Here is a 17,348-nt window from a genome sequence, read left to right as displayed (position 1 = left end):
TCTTTTTAATAAAATACAATAGAATTTATAAAAGTATTAAATCTAAAACCCAAAGTGAAGGCAAATTATTATATAATGGTAATGGTAAGATACATAGCAGGCAAAATTTTAGAACAATTTAAATAGAAGGTTTGCATATAAGAAGACATGTATTTGGAAAAGCCTGATCATTCCTATAATATTTAATTTTTGAAATTCTATGTGAAAATTTGAATGCAATTTGCAAATAAACTATAAAAGTGAATAAATATTTACTGGAAAAAGTTATTTTAATTTTGATGAAGAAAGTATGTCTTGGGCCCAGAGAGATAGCACAGCGGCATTTGCCTTGCAAGCAGCCGATCTAGGACCAAAGATGGTTGATTCGAATCCCCGTGTCCCATATGGTCCCCCGTTCCTGCCAAGAGCTATTTGGGCAGGGCGTGGCCCCAAAACAAAACAAAACAAAAAAAGAAATAAGGTATGTCTTGCAATCAGATTATAAGATTATGGGTTATGAGATTAAATCCTAATTTTTTTGTTTACAAGATTTTTATGGATTATAAGGTTATGTTCTAATTTTTTTGTCTAGCTTTTGTGAACATCCCTTATGTCCTTTCTCCAATGCATTTTATTTGTGTAATAACTATTATTTTCTCCCAAAGAACATATAGTTTACCCTAAAGGCTAAATCAACCAAAATATAAAACCTTTTTTTCAGACTATGTATGCATAAGATTATGTATACATATATATGTCTTGTATCTATATGGCTATTGGTGCTTGAGAATAATGGAGATAAATGACAATTCTTTTGGCATTAGTCATTTACCATTTATATTCTTGACTTGGCAGTTCCTGTAGTCACTTTTGAATCTGTAACTATAACTTTAGATATTACTCAAATGGTTTCAGTGTGCATATTTTATATTCTTAATTTGATTGAGTTCAGGAAAGACATTATTTCATTTTCTTTAGAGCATAGTACATTAACTCTTCAACTTGAAAGTAAAGTTGTGTGTGCTTGTATATTTTTAGAGAATATGTCAGATTTCCAAAGCAGTCCATTACCCAAAGAAGTTTTAAAGATCCCATTAAGCATTCGGAGTTTATATTCACATTTTATAACTCCCACTATTTTATAGCTTCTAGAAAATGAAAGTGCATTGGCCATGGTCTGTAACATGCATACTATACTAATTTATACCTGGCTAAGACTAGAATGAGGTCATATGACAATTAGGCAAAATGCCTTTGTCACTACGTAGCTCTATCTTTGTTATTAAGTAAATATTCACTCTTAATCAACTTGTAGCTTTTTTAATCAAGACTATATTAAACACTAGCAATGATAAGTCCCAAATACAAAAATAATCTATTCTAAAGAGATTAATGGGTATTTTATTAAAATAAATTCTAAATTATTATTATTGTTCTGTTCTATGTGCTGATAAAGGGTCATACTATAGTTTTTTAATTATTACAATGACGAGTTCAAACTTTTATTTTGGACATATTGACTAAGTAATACCTTCCTAGCTCCAATTTTTTTTTTTTTTTTTTTGGTTTTTGGGCCACACCCTGTGACGCTCAGGGGTTACTCCTGGCTATGCACTCAGAAGTTGCTCCTGGCTTCTTGGGGGACCATATGGGATGCCGGGGGATCGAACCGCGGTCCGTCCTAGGCTAGCGCAGGCAAGGCAGGCACCTTACCTCCAGCGCCACCGCCCAGCCCCTCTAGCTCCAATTTTTGATGTTAATTTATTCCAACTTTTACATAAATAAAAATACATATGACCAAATTTTGCATGACAAAGGAGCCTAAAACTGACAGATACCTTACTGAATAGGAGCAAATAGTCATATTCAATACATCAGATAAAAACTTATTATCCAAGTTATATAAAGCTCTCACAGCAGACTCCAAAACCCTACTGATAAATCAGGAGAGAAGATAAGATTATGTGCCTAGTTTTCTGAAGATAGAGGCCAATACACACATTTAAAAAATGCTCATCCTCACATATTAGCAGTGAAATCAAAATCCAAGTGACAATGAGACATCATCTCAGGACAGTAAAATGGAACATACTAAAAAAAATATAAAGTTAAAAAAAAAGTTGGAGTCAGTCAGTGTTGGTAGGATGTGTCGAATCTTATCCACTGCTAATAGAAATATTTCCTGTATGAACCCCTAAGGAAAAAAAGTTTGAAGCTATCTTAGAAATTAAAGAGTAGAACTGCCATAGGCCCTAGTAGCTCCACTTTTTTTTTTAACTATCTCCAGATCAAAATCTTTTCTGTACATTTATTCATACTGCACTTAGCACATTACCTAGTATATGGTATCAATTCTTGTATCCAATGACAAGTGGATAATGGAATTGTGGTATATATTTACAGAACTGTAATATAGCTGAAAGGAAGGATAAAATCTTTAAAATTTAAAATCTATAAAATCCTTTAAAAAAGGATAAAATCTATAAAATTCATAACAACTTGTATGGAACTGGAGGATATCATATTAAATTAAATAACTCAGAAGATACCAGATGATCTCATTTATCTGTGAAATATAGAATAGCAGGACAAGAGAATGTAACACATAAAGTGGATACCAAGATAACATAGGACTCTAAACACATCAAAGTGGATAATCTAGGACTCTAGATTATAGAAATGAGAAAAACTGTGAAGGAAAGAAAATGAGGGAAGACTAAGGAAGTGTAAGAATATGTAGAAGACATATAATAGGGGCAGGACTCAGGAATTCTAGCATATCAGTGGTGAGAGATGAGGCATATTTATATGTCTAAAACACAGAGAGTCACTAACGCTGCAAGCACACCCTAACAAGAATTAAACTTAAAAGCTTAAGAATTAAACTTAAAATGTGACTGTCAGGGAGGAGGTATCAGACCAGACTAGAACATGGGAATGAGCCTGGAAACACCTAGGAGATGAGTTCATATAATGGTAGAACTGGTGTTTAAGCATTGCATATGCCTTTTACTCTATTATGAACAACTTTGCAAATCATGCTGTTTTAAATGTAAAAAAAAAAAAAAAAAAGAAAGTATTAAAATACATTTCAGGGAACTAAAGATTGGTAAGAAAACATAAATATATTGTCCATTTTGAGACCACCTGGTAAAAAATTAAATGCTATCAAATACAGAGCATTATTGGCTTAAAATTTTTACTTCAAGTGTTTTTTTTTTCCTAGTAAATTTCTTGCCAAGTTTCACTTCATTCACCTTCGATTGCAGGTACAGAGAATTGTTCCATGTACTATAAGTGTATAAGTTGGAAGTGGTTCTTTTTCAGCACTTTCAAATCCCAAGATAAAATAAATTCCACTTCAATAAACTACAATCTTAAAGGCACTGGATAGTTTCATGAGTGTTGAATCTTCTCTTCTCTTTCTCCCATTTAAGAAAGCAGTTTCAGTTTCACCAGTCCCACCCATCTATTGTGTTCCCCTGAAAAGCACAAAGGATAAAAGGAAGAAGATGATCTCTTGAGAAAACTGCGAGTTTGCAATCTATTTCCTGCTGAAAATTACTTCAAAAGTAAATTCGAGTCAATTTTGAAAGTTAAAGAAAAAATCCCTGTGCTCCTTCTCGGTCAATATTACTTGTGACTTCCCACCTCTTATCTTAGGTTTCTTACTTTTCTTCTGTATTCTGCCCCCTTGAGGATCAAAATCCAATCATTCAAAGCGATTAGGCAGAAACATTGCAAATTCAAAAAAGTATACATATACTTAAGAGTATTTAATATGACTGATGAGGCATAATTTGAAAGATCACTGAGATGGTGGCACTTGGCTTGTTACCAAAGAAAATAAGTTTCAAATAGATTTGATTTTAAAAAGTGGAAAAGCTCTAAAGTACTCAATAATTTTTTTGTTTTATTTTTTTTAATCTCCTATGAAAACTGCTTTTAAAATATATCTATCCTCAGGAAAATTCAAGAGAATATAGCTTTTAAGTCATTTGTCATTTGCAGATGAAAATTAGCAGCATTCATGAAAAGTAATTGAGCAATAAAATTATGAATGAATAGAATAGACAAAAAGAATTAAAGTTGACAGAAACATTTCTTTCTTGAAAATCTGCATTGTTTTTAATATTTGTAATCATATTTTTATTTGTGCAACATTAAAAGTTAATAGGGATTTTAACATGCTTTATCTGATTTTATCCCTATATTAGCATTTGGAAGTAAATAGTTTTTATTTCAAGGACTTCTTAGGTAAATGACAGTTTAATTGCTTTACATTTAAATTTAATTTCTCAATGTTATATGGCTAGAATCCTGGTTAAATTTCTGTCTTGAAAATTATGGCCCTAAAGTAAAACAATAAGCAAAGTAAAAGTGCTAAAATTTAAGGGTGTTTACATTTATTGCTTTACTTATTGATTATGTAGAGACCAAACAAAATATTTTACTTCCATTTTTAGGTCTTTAGCATGGACAATGTGTGTGGGTTTTTTTTTTTTTTTTTTTTTTTTAGATTTTTGCACTAGGACAAGACTTTTTTTTTTTTTTTAACAAGACAGCTCTAAACAAAGACAAGGAAACAAACTCAATTCAACTGGGTAGATGAATAGTGGAAATATTTAAAATTCATTTGCTGAAATTTAAATGTTTTGATTGATTGAATGTCATGACAGTCTTCTGAAATCACCCTATGTCTAATGCAGAAATAAAATTTGGTTTAAGCCATTAAAATTTGTAAACCTAGAGAACAAAAGAATCATATTTTGAAAGGGTCACAATACATGAAATTTAGAAATAGGACACTTCCCTGAGTCTAGTTAAGAATTTAATCTTTAAAAGGTAACCATAGCTTTTTTTTTTTTTTTTTTGGTTTTTGGTTTTTGGTTTTTGGCCACACCAGGCGGTGCTCAGGGGTTACTCCTGGCTGTCTGCTCAGAAATCACTCCTGGCAGGCAGGGGGACTATATGGAACACCGGGATTCGAACCAACCACCTTTGGTCCTGGATAGGCTGCTTGCAAGGCAAACACCGCTGTGCTATCTCTCCAGGCCCGGTAACCATAGCTTTTAAATTCCCGTTTAATAATGTTCTCATAGTGAAACCTTAAATATATCATTTTAATTTCCCAAGAATTCCAAAATTCTCTATTGAAAAAAAAAATTACTGCAAAGCATATTTACAAATTCCCTTTAAGACATTAATGACTTGATTTCCTGAAATACTGGCTTTTGTTTGCTCATGGGTTTTCCCTTTTGGTAATTTTTACATGGAGGAGATAGGATATCTTCCTATCTACTTTCATAATCATTATGTCACTTTGACAAATCAAAGTCTTTCTCTCCTGTCTCTATTTGGGACATTATAAAAGATTTTCCATATTTTCAAATGAAATTTTTAAAAATATTTTACCACATTTCAATTTTTCCTTCTTTCTAATCCTGTATTATTAGTTTTTTCATAAGAGTCATAGATGCCTGTTGTAGATTTCACTTTGCAATAATCTTTTAACATGCAATTTACCATTTCAGTATTTGCTTCCTATGCAATCTGACCTAATAAAGCAGGGATTTTCTCTTTATTTATGTATATATAAATAAAGCTTTCTCATAGAAAAGACATAATTCTAATACAGAATTCTGAAACTCTACTATTATCTGACTTGCAATAAACACTCTTGATTGTTGGCAAAGGATTGATAAACACAGGGTAGCTCCATTGTCATTATAATTTTGGGGGGCCACACCCTGCGGCACTCAGGGGTTACCCCTGGCTCTGCTCACAAATTTCTCCTGGCAGGCTTGGGGAAACATGGAATGCCAGAAATCGAACCTGGGTCATGCAGGTTTGGCCTTGTGCAAAGCAAATGCCCTACCGCTATGCTATAACTTCATTCCCTAATTATACTTTTTTGCTATTTATGATGTAGATAATTTGTGAAGGAAATGTTCAATCTATGTGAATAGAAAAACAAGTTAAATATTGATAGTTATCTCAATTAGCTATATCGGTTTGTATTTATAATTTGAACAACCACAATAAAGTATTTGAGCAATTTGTTAATTATTAAAGGTTCAGTGTAAGAGTCAAAGTATTTCTCAACAAACATAAAGGAAGACATATTTTCTTCTGTAGTTGGAAAATCATGAAAGATGTCAAGCTCTTAAAAGTGAAGATAGGGGCCAGAGAGATAGCATGGAAGTAAGGTGTTTGCCTTTCATGCAGAAGGTCATCGGTTCGAATCCCAGCACCCATATGGTCCCCCGAGCCTGCCAGGAGTGATTTCTGAGTGTAGAGCCAGGAGTAACCCCTGAGCACTGCCGGGTGTGACCCAAAAACAAAACAAAACAAAAAAAAAGTGAAGATTAAAACCAAAGATAAGGTCCAAGGGCTAAAAATTTAGTGGTACCAGCTTCTTATTTAGAAATCAACACAGTCACTTGTGATGGGAATCCTGGATTAATGCAAAATGAAAGAATGTAAAATTCTCAGATTTTCTTCCAGTGTCTGGCATGCAGAAATAGACCATATTTTTATCTCATATTTCTTTCCATTGATGAATATGTAGAAGGCTTTATCTCTCTTTCTTTAAGTTACCCTAAGTTCCATGTCTGCTTTTTATCTTGTATGATAGATAAAACAGATTAATATTAGCAAGATAAATCCACACCTAAAATATGCCTGTGTTAATGCCTATAAATTATGCCTTTTATATGCCTATGTAGATAGGGATATATGATATATATATATATATATATATGTAGGTGTCAATTTATCTTGCTAATATGAAACTAGTGGCAATATCCTACAGATCAAGAGATGAAGAAAATATCCACATAAAATATAAAATAAAAGCTGAAATATACTCTACATAAGTACAAGGAACATATTACCATTAACTAGAAGGGAAACCCTGTACACCTAACTTCACCTTGAGGAGTAACATAATGCATGTATTTTTAACACAAAAATTAAGTATTATCACCTTACTGATCATGAGTCACCCAATTACCAATTTCTGAAAACCAAGGAAGCTTCTATCCACATGTCTCATAGAACAATAGCAAATAGTTGTTAATGGGCTTAAGAGCACTCACCATTAATTTCCTTCTAGGGCACAGCACAGAAAAATCAGGCAAAGCCTTTCATTTTCTAGTCTTTTGGCCTTGAATAGATTTAACTTCATATTCACAAGCTCTTGCCTGTCCCCTAATTAGGTTGCATGTAGGCATTGACTGCATTCTTTCCAAGAACCAAAAGAGCAGGTGCCTTCTCCTTCAAGCTTACTTAATAAAAACAAACAAACAACAAAACACAGTTGCAACTATTTCCTAGAAAGGAATTTATCCATGCATCTTAAAATCTATATTTGGGGAGAAAGTTGTGTAAATGCTCCACATACTGTTTCCCACCCCAGGAAAAAAAATCTGGAGCATGGATTGATGCAGGAAATAATCCAAGCCAGGCTAAGAGAGTGAATCAAGTGTGGTCATGTAGTTTTCTGCCTCATTGACCTAGAAAGCCAATTGCTTGTCATAACAAGTTTTATTGAGTACAGAGACCACCCCCTTGGTGAAGGGGAATAAGAACAAAATGCCTATTCTAAACTAGTCCCACCCATATATGCTTGAGACATGCAAAACTAGATGATAAATAGGAAAATCTCTGTTTTGAGTGAAACCAAGTTGTAAACAAACTGATACAAAGAAATCAGGAATGATCTTTGTGTTGGGCGAAATCAAGTTGTAAATTGTAAACCAACAGGGTTGGAGCAGCAATAGAGAGTGTATGATGCTTGCTTTATGCATGACTAACCTGTATTCAGCCCCTGACACACCATGTTGTCTCCTGAGCTGTTAGGAGTGATTCCTCAAGCCAGAAATAAGTAAATTTTGGGGCTCGAGGAATAGCACAGTGGTAGGGCACTTGCCTTGCCTGCTGTAGACCTGGGACAGACCCAGGTTTGATTCCTGATATATCATGTGGTCCCCCAGCCTGCCAGGAGTGATTTCTGAGCACAGAGCCAGGAATAATCTCTGGGTACCCTGAGCAGCCTGATATGACCCCCCCCCAAAAAAAAAAAACAAAAAATTAAAATGTATATGGTGGGCCAAAGTGATTGCACAGTGGTAGTGCACTTGCCTTGCATGTGGCCAACCCAAGACTGTGGACCCCAGTTCTATTCTTAGCTTCCCATATGGTCCCCCAAGCTTGCCAGCAGCAATTTCTGAGTGCCTAGCCAGGAGTAACCCCTGAGCACTGCCAGGTGTGACCCAAAAACCAATATATATATATATTGGTTATATATATATATAGGATTACAAAAAGCAATCAGAAATAAGAGGAAAAATAGACACAAGTCTACCCAACTTAAAACTATATATTGAAGTAAAATTATATAAATACTTCATTTTCCAACACCATTTGTAGAAGATATTATGATTTTCACCTGGCATATATTTTGGAAACTTTTGAAGTTGTATTTATGTATGATTTTATTTCTGGACTTAGTATTCTGTTATATTAGTCTAAACATCTGTTTTAGGCTAGTGCCATAATGTTTGATTACCATAGTTTGTATTATGTTTTTAAATTAAGAAGTAAAATTTCCTCAGCTCTTCTTTTTTTTTTCTCTCAACATTTTTAGGTTATTTGGGTTCCTCTCTGTTTTAGACTATATAGATTTTAGACTTTCATTCATTTCTATAAATTTTTGTGGGACTTTTGGCTGATATTATTGAATTTGTAGATAGCTTCTGTAATATAGATACCTTAATATTTTAGTTGCTATCCATGAACATATGGTCTTTCAAATTATCATGATTCTTTAAATGTTTTTCATAAATATTTTTAGTTACAGCAACTTAGTGAGCCCAGAATGATTTATAAATGAGAAAATGAAAGTGTTAGAGCCAGAATCTAGCAAGAGTTGGTTAAAAAGTTAGTCTGGAATATTATAATATTCCTACTGTTGCAGGTTCTCTGCTCTTCAGCTATAGTATTCGTCTTATAAAATTGCTGTTTGCAATGTGAGAGAAAGGAGAAAGAGGCAGAATTTGGTTCACATTTGGTAGAAACATTACAACATATGAGCTAAAAAGTGAATGATAACCTTGCTATATTCTGATTTAGCAGTAATTGTTGATGATAATAGAGATAAGAAATGCCCTCATACAAACTGAGAAGAAAATAAAGTGATTCATACCAGGGAAAAATGGTTTCATGATCATTGAGTGGAAATAAAAAATGATCAGACCTAAATGCCCAACCCAAAGTTAACAACAACAAGATACTCAGACTACAACAAGCTATATACAAAAGGGACCTGTTATACTCACAATCTAGGGGCCTAAGGGGGAGGAATAGGATGCATGCTGGGAAAAGTAGCAGAGGGAGGTCAACACTGGTGGTGGGAATTGCCCTAATTCACTGTCACTATGTAACTTAAATATAACTGTGAAAGACTTATAATTCACATCGGTCACAATAAAAATTATTTAAAACAAGAATAATAATAAAGAAATACTCTCAGTAGGAAGACCATTATGTAGTATGCTTTATTTTATATAAAAGTAGAAGTAGCCAAAAGTAAAATTAACATGAAGTCATATACAGTGGTCATTACATATCTTAATGGGCATTTGTCTGAAATAAGTAAATTTGAATATCAAAGACAGAAAACTGTGGAAAATAGCATGTGAATAGTCTATGCAAATTAATATCAAGTATGGTAATATTTGGAGAATATTTAAAAATTTACAAAACATGCAATACAGAAGACACAACAAAAAAACTAAGAACAAAAGAAAGAAACAGCATATTAACTGCAACAATTCTGTCACCATCCATTTTAATGATGTCATAAAATGCATTTTATAGCAGTAAGCAGAAATCAAGGATGGACCCATGTTAGTGTGAACTTTCTCTGACAAAGTAAAATATGTAAATCACCACTCTAGAATACTTGTTGCTTATTCTAGTGATATTTTCCCCTTCTGATATTTAATTTAATGACTATTTTCCATTGTATTCCTAGAGAGTATTTTAAACTTTAAATCCAGTGATGTTTTTGTCTGCAAAAAAAAAATAATAATACTATTCACTGAATGTGACACTACCCACTATACCAATTGTCGTATCTATTTTTTTATCCACGGCTAGAGCATTTTGATACCACATTTTCTAAATATGTGGGGGAAGTTGTGCCATATTTTCACAAGTTTAGAAATGGATGTATACAATCATGCTCAAAATACAAGATATTAATAAATGAGATATTGAAATGAAGACATTTTCAGTTGAAAGTAAAATTGAAATCCAGATAATACAGAAACTTTGTCAGGGCCAGGAGGTCTTCAGTGTATACTTTGCATGTGCGATCCTTACAGTTCAACAACAGAATCACTCAGCATCCCTTGCCCTCTACCAAAAGCAACCTTGAAGCCCTGAGAACAGGTGTTGTCCTAAAACAAAATAACACCAAAATCAATCTATTTTAGATAAATAGTGTTTAATTTTCTTTAGCTCTTGTAAAAACTTACAAGAGTATTTTCTTTATGCAAGGAGTAGTAGCTGAGCACAGCCAGATGTGAATAAAACCTTCCTTACTTTCCAACATCCTAAAAGACAAGGGTAAAATATAGTAAATATTTACTTGTTAGAAGTAAACAGTAAGTTTCAATGTTTTTGTTTCTTCTTTGGTTCAGAAAGATGACTTTAGTCTTCAGAAGTTGGATGGAAAGGAGACTTCTTTTTCTTATTAATCCAGCTTACATCAGCATGTATACATTTCCACACCTGGCAAAAAGCACTGCCAGTCACAATATAAAATCTTACACATCAAAATACTTTTTACTGTCTTATCTAAATGCACCGTCCTTAGTAGATTTTTGTAATTGCTTGCTCGCAATTAATTCTTTCTCAATATCATTTATTCTTAGATGTTTTGCTGTATTAGTCTTTCTCACATTCTACTTCTCTTTATGTTAAAAATCCTTCATTGGATCAAAACCCTGTGTTTGACAAATTTTACAGACCTTATCCAGAGTCCCAAGATGTGTATGTCTCTACCAAATAACAAACAGATAATTTATTTAACTCCCTGAAATTCATCTCACATTACTTGTTTGGCCTTCATGCTTTTACTTTTGACAACTAAATAGATAAGGATGCTTTGCCATTTATTTTCCCTTCTAAATTTCTATAAAAATTATACCAGTATTTCAAGTGCAGGATAAAATAATTACCCTATAAAATATAATATAAGCATAAAAACATATTTTATATGCAAGCATTCACAGATATGTATAAACTCCAGACTAAAAGCTCCAGGTATTCAGTAAGTATTGCTTATAGTTTATTTTGAGCCATCCTCCTACATTTGACATTTTATTTGTACTGAACATCTCACATCTCTGAACTATTGTGCTATCATGCTATATTTGATATTTTAATAATGCATACACTTCATTATTTCTTTTACATTTCTCTATTACAAAAGTCTAACAGCATATTTGGTGGCTCAATTTAAAATAGAATACATGAATAATGTTTATTAGTAGGTTGACGATTCAATTCAACATGTAGCCCTTCTCAAGGTGATACACTGACTCTTCGTTGATAAACCAAGATTTTAGTTGATGTATCTGGACTTAAACTGAGTCCATTGTATGGGTTTCTTCTGAAAAATAGGAAATTATTTTGATAGCAAGGAAACATTTATTTTCAAAGTAATAAGGTTGTTGAGTTACTTTGGCAGACAAAATAGCACTTTCAGAGGAAATTCTTATTGTGATATGTAATAAAACAACAGCAACATAAAAGAGCAATTGTGATTTTAAGGAATTTTCATTATTGGAAATGTACAATATGCTGAATATGTGGAAATTTACAATATGATGTATTTGCCAAAACCTTGGCTTTTTTGCTCATATTTGAGGGTGATATATAATAGCTTTATATTCTTTTTAAATTTTAAAATAGCCTATAATACCTTAGCTAACCTAAGAATCATTCTAACAATGGTGATCTCACCTACATCTTAATCTCCCCAATATGATTGCTCAGGACACATTTTTAAAAAGTAGGCTAGTCAACACTGTGAAATTGGAATTTTTTACTCTCCTCCAAACCAGTGTTTCCTTTATATTTTATATTAGATTTCCATACATGTCCCCATTAATCCCTTTCTAATTTATCTTATTAATAATATTAATGATTTATAATAATACCTATTATATAATATTATAACATAACATCATTATTTAGTTCTGCAGTTTAGTTGCTTATTATTAAAAAGAATGCTTACTTTTGTGAACAACAGAACTAAATACATAGTGTGTCAAGAGCTTTACAAGTGTAAAAGTTCCTGATTAGTGTTACTGTATTTTACAGATAAGAAAACAGACTTTGCCATTGAACATTTAATTAGCAAAAGATGAGTCTAGGATTCAAAAACAATATTTTAGTATAGGCTACACCTGGCTGTGCTAAGTGTTTAATCCTGATTCTGTGTTTAGGGAATGACTTACTCCTAGTGGGTTTAGGGCAACATCTATGTAGCTGGGAATTGAACTTCAGTCAACAGTATGCAGTGAGCAAGGCAAGCATCCTACACAGTGTACTGTGATTCTGAGTTTTAGAATTCAGAATTTTCATTGCTTTAATGTCATTGTGTGGTTTCTCACGTTTCTTATGCAGATGAAAATAAATTTATCCTTTATTTTTAAAAGTCACATTGTCTTGAATTCCCCTACTTGGACATTTGTTTGCAAAAAGGTTAGGCTTTTTTTTTTTCCCAGTGGCAATACAAGTTTCCAGGAAGTTTAGAACATCTGGGGGCATTCAGGAGACCCAAAAACAATGTGGTATCAGCAATTCTGAGTTGTAACCTCCTTTAAAGGGCTATGACTGTAAATTCCAGAAAAAGGAAGCCCAGTTATCTTCCTTGCCTTCCTCCACCTCTCTCAATATACTGTTTGATGGAGTCCAGACCTAGCTAGGATTACTTCCATTCGCACAGAATTGCTCTGTCTTTGCATGCTTCCTTAAACCAAATTGAAACTTTCAAATAGCACGGAACTCCTTTGTACACTAGCATCATCTCCTCAACAACTTTTACTTCTCTGTGCTTCTTTAATAGACTGGAGAAGAAATCTACTGAAGCTTCAGTGGCTTAGAGATGCCACTTTTCATGTGACTCTCCATTACACTGTGCATGGCTTGAGCTTTTGAAAATTGTCAACCTCAGAGAGGAGCATTTTGAACTAGCAAAGCCACAAAAGGACTTTAAGACAAGACATATTTTAATGTATTATCCCCCATCTATCTCTCAGCCTCTGTGATGCTCATTAAATCTGCAGACTCTGAAAAGAAGAAAAATCATCTCGGTATGTGTGCTTCTCCGTTATTTTGCTTATAACACAGATTGGAGTAGAAACACATTCCCTAAGCTACCTTTGAAATATTCACCTTTGCAAGGCTTCTTAGCTTTATAGGCTTCCTTTTAATCTGCTGGAAAAGAAATTGACAGAGCAGTTTAAGAATAATCATACCCAGAGAAATCTATCTCTCAGGCTTAGCTCTCCTGTCTGTATAATTAAATGTCTTCCAACGAGCAGCAGAGCTAATAACAATTTTGAAAATTCACTTATGGTTAACATCTCTAGTTTAAAAAAAAAAAGTGGAGCAGTTGGGAACCTCACAAGCTTTCATTATCAATTGGGTGAGTTGGGCATTTGAGTTCAACTTTTGGTGACCTGATATACCCACTATCTAACTCATAAAGAAGTTGTTAGAATTTAATTATAGAGTTGATCTTTTGATGAAGATTCAGTAAACACTATACGTAAAGCTAACTCTTTTATAATAAAATTTTTTTACTAAAATTGTATTAAACATGTTACTATTTTTAATTAATATAATGAATGTGTTGTAGCCATGAGGCATCAAGTTACTAATTTTGGATTCTGAAATAGAGTAGACTGAAGCCAAATGAGGGCTCAATCCTCCTAGAACTCCATGCTCATACCCAAGTGGATCGCCTAACATTGCTTCCAACCCAGTGTCTAATGGGCCTGGACATACATTGCCTTAGGGTCCAAAAGTGCTGAAACCCAACAAAGCAGGTGCTGAGCAGACAGCAGGGATAAATTGCCCCTGGCACAGCATGCACTAATAAGAGTGCACTGGTAGGCTGCAAGGAGAGGAGGGGGTAGAGTGAAGATGTGTAAATGATGAACCTCCTGCTAGAAGGGGAGAGATCAGGGAGAGATTAGCTGAACTGCTGATTGTGCATAGGGAGGCCAGCTGTGAGAGGTTAATGGAACATTAGGAGAAGAGAGAAACCCAAAGACAGCCAGTTGCTACCTGGGTTGGTGACTGTGAGTCATCAAATTCCAAACCACCAGGCACCAGACAGCCACAGCTGGAGGTAGAGTTATGACCTCAGGCCTGCAGGATTTGCTGAGAGAGCATTTCACCACAGGCCTGCACTAGGCTCCAGAGACAATGTGCTAATTCATCAGGCTCTGTGTGGCTTTGCCTCTTTCAGCCTTCTGTATGACAAATATCACAGGATGGAAATGTTCTAGAAGACAGATATGAATTTTCAGGTACTTTGGTCAATATAGCACATCTCCCATGGTAAGACCTAAAATCTCAGGGATGAGATAGAGGGGAAAAGATGAAAAACTTTCCTGTCCCTGATACTGATTTATTACCAAATTTTTATTAAATTCTTCAATTATTTTCTTGGCTTTTTGCAATTGACTTTTCAGATGTTTGAACTCCAGGTATGAGTCTCTATCAAACAAAATAGTATATGTTTGTTACTTATTGGCTACAAGCATATACTTTTTTCTAGATACTGAGATAGTGTATTATTTTGAAGAAGTACCTAACTCCAAATGATCTGGTTCTTGAAGACTATGGTGTACTTTCTGGTCTTTCCCAAATACCACCAGGAATAATCAAAAAAAGTTATTTAAGATAGTTAACCTTTGCAAATAAAAACTGGAGTAGTGAGAAAAAAACTAGTCAGAATATTTATGATTTCATTATGTCTCAGAAGGAAAAAAAATTCTTACTAATAGAACACTGCTGTTTTCTTTTTGTTGTTGTTGTTGTTGTTGTTTTGGTTTGTTTTGTATTTTGGAGCCACACAGGGCAATGCTTAGGGGTTTCTTCTGGTTCTGCCCTCAGAAATCGCTCCTGGCTTGGGAGATCATATGCGACCTGGGGGGATCGAACCGTGGCCCATCCTATGTCAGCCACGTGCAAGGCGAACATCCTATCTCTGCACCACAGTTCCAGCCTCTAGAACACTGCTCTTTTCTTTTGCCTTTTCTTTTTAGCTCTGTTTCTACAAAATTTAAATTTTGGTTCTCCTGTTTCTCAGAAAATTGAGAGTTGCTAATATCCTTCCAGAGATATTTCTGCCTTCTTTCAAAGAAGCCTATAATAAAAAATAATTCTAAAAACAGTATACACAAATATACTTTCTTTTTTTCATCCTTAATAACTCTAAATTCAAGTAAGTATGAAAAAATTTCAGGAACAACCTTTCTTGTTATTCATTTTTTAACTCAGCTTCATTACTTGATTATCAGGACAAAATTAGAATTTTTAAAATAGCTCACAATTGATTATGATAAATTCATGGCAGCCTGTTTTCCAAAGGGTTTCAATGATTTCTTGTATACTTGAATAAACTCACATTTATAATTTGGCACATTTTCCATCAAGAGAAGTTATCATCTCTCTGAATTTTCAATCTGTAGTTGGTCATGTAGCATTTTCTCTAATAAAATATCAGCCATAATATAAAGTTTAAAAATTTCAAACATGTTTTCACATTGGCTTTTAGTCTATTTTATTTGTAGTGCAAGCAATGTACATGATTTAACCAACATGGAATGAAGAGAACAGAGGTAAGCTTACTAAAATCTGAGATGCAGGGTCATAGACACTGTAGGTCACCAAACAGTTAACAAAGAATTAAATATTCATTGGTAAAACTTTGAAAAATCACAAGGATGAACCCAGTCCTAGACACTATAGTCCTAGACTATCCTAAACAATTGTAAATAAATACAAATTTATTATTTTACCTTTTGCTTTTAGGCTGGTAATTTTTCAAGTAACGACTATTAAAAATTATTTTCTGAAATTAAATAGGCTGTACAGAGATATCCAAATGTTTCACTAACTTTTAAGTAATTGGAAGAAGAATTTGATAACAAAACTATTTGTAAAATCTTTTAGAAATGTTCCTTTTAAATTTAGTTTGTATTTATTTTTATTATAACACCATGATTATGAACAATGTTCATAATTCAGATATTCCAAGCACCAATTCCACCACCAGTATTACTTTCCCTCCACAAGTGTCCCCAGTTTCCCACTCACCTACCCTGTCCCCTCGTAGGCACAAACACATTTACTTCATATTGTTTGTTACAAAACAAAGTCAAATGGAATTATTACCATTTATATCAACAATAGTATATTTAAAATAATTTTTGTATCTCTCAATATTTTTACTAAAGTCATTTTCCTAGAATTTACTAGGTTGTGGTTGGTGCTAGTTAAGTTTTCTGTGCTACTTTTTAGGCTCATTGAAATTATAGACTTACATGTAACTTCTCACCAGGTTTGCTGTGATCCAACTTAGGCTGACCCTACTATTATATGTTGAGGTATAGTACAGCCCAGGATCTATTGATCTGGAACAAATTTGGTTGCTTGGCAGTTTGATGAGGAAGGTTAAATTACGGAGCTGGGCGATTTCAGTTAGAAGGTGTCAGGTGTGGCATTGGGATGTTCTGGCTTCAGGTAGAAGTCATTCACCCAATCTGAGAAAGCTTCAGAATTTTTAAACCCAGAATAGACTACCTGTACATCATTTTCTACTAGAGCTTAGTAAAACGGGGCCATTTTTCTGCTAGGAAAATGGTAGCTATTGCCTGGTGGGAAATTCTGGTGGCATAGAAAATGGAAGGAATAGTAACATGTCCCATTCATTCTGTGCATGCTAGAGAGATCTCAGTCTATTCTCTAGTCCCACCTGAAAAGGTTCAGCTGTTCATATTATTTTCAAAAGCTAGAATCTTTTAAACTGTTATAAGAATCTGTAAACATGTTCATCCCTGCCTATTTTGTACCTTCGAGTTTATTGGCAAATTTAATGTTTATGGCAATTTTGTGCATGGATCTGTCTAATAAGTTATTTATAAAGTTAACATCCATACATTCTACATACCTCTTACATACTTGATTTATTTACATAAGATACCATGTATTTTCCTGGAACAATTCAGTTCAGCATGTGAAGGTATAAAAACAGAAAAAAAATTAAGGTAATAAAT

This window comes from Suncus etruscus, chromosome 9 (assembly GCF_024139225.1).
Source record: "Suncus etruscus isolate mSunEtr1 chromosome 9, mSunEtr1.pri.cur, whole genome shotgun sequence".
In the NCBI taxonomy this organism is placed as follows: Eukaryota; Metazoa; Chordata; class Mammalia; order Eulipotyphla; family Soricidae; genus Suncus; species Suncus etruscus.
This window is presented reverse-complemented; position numbering follows the sequence as displayed.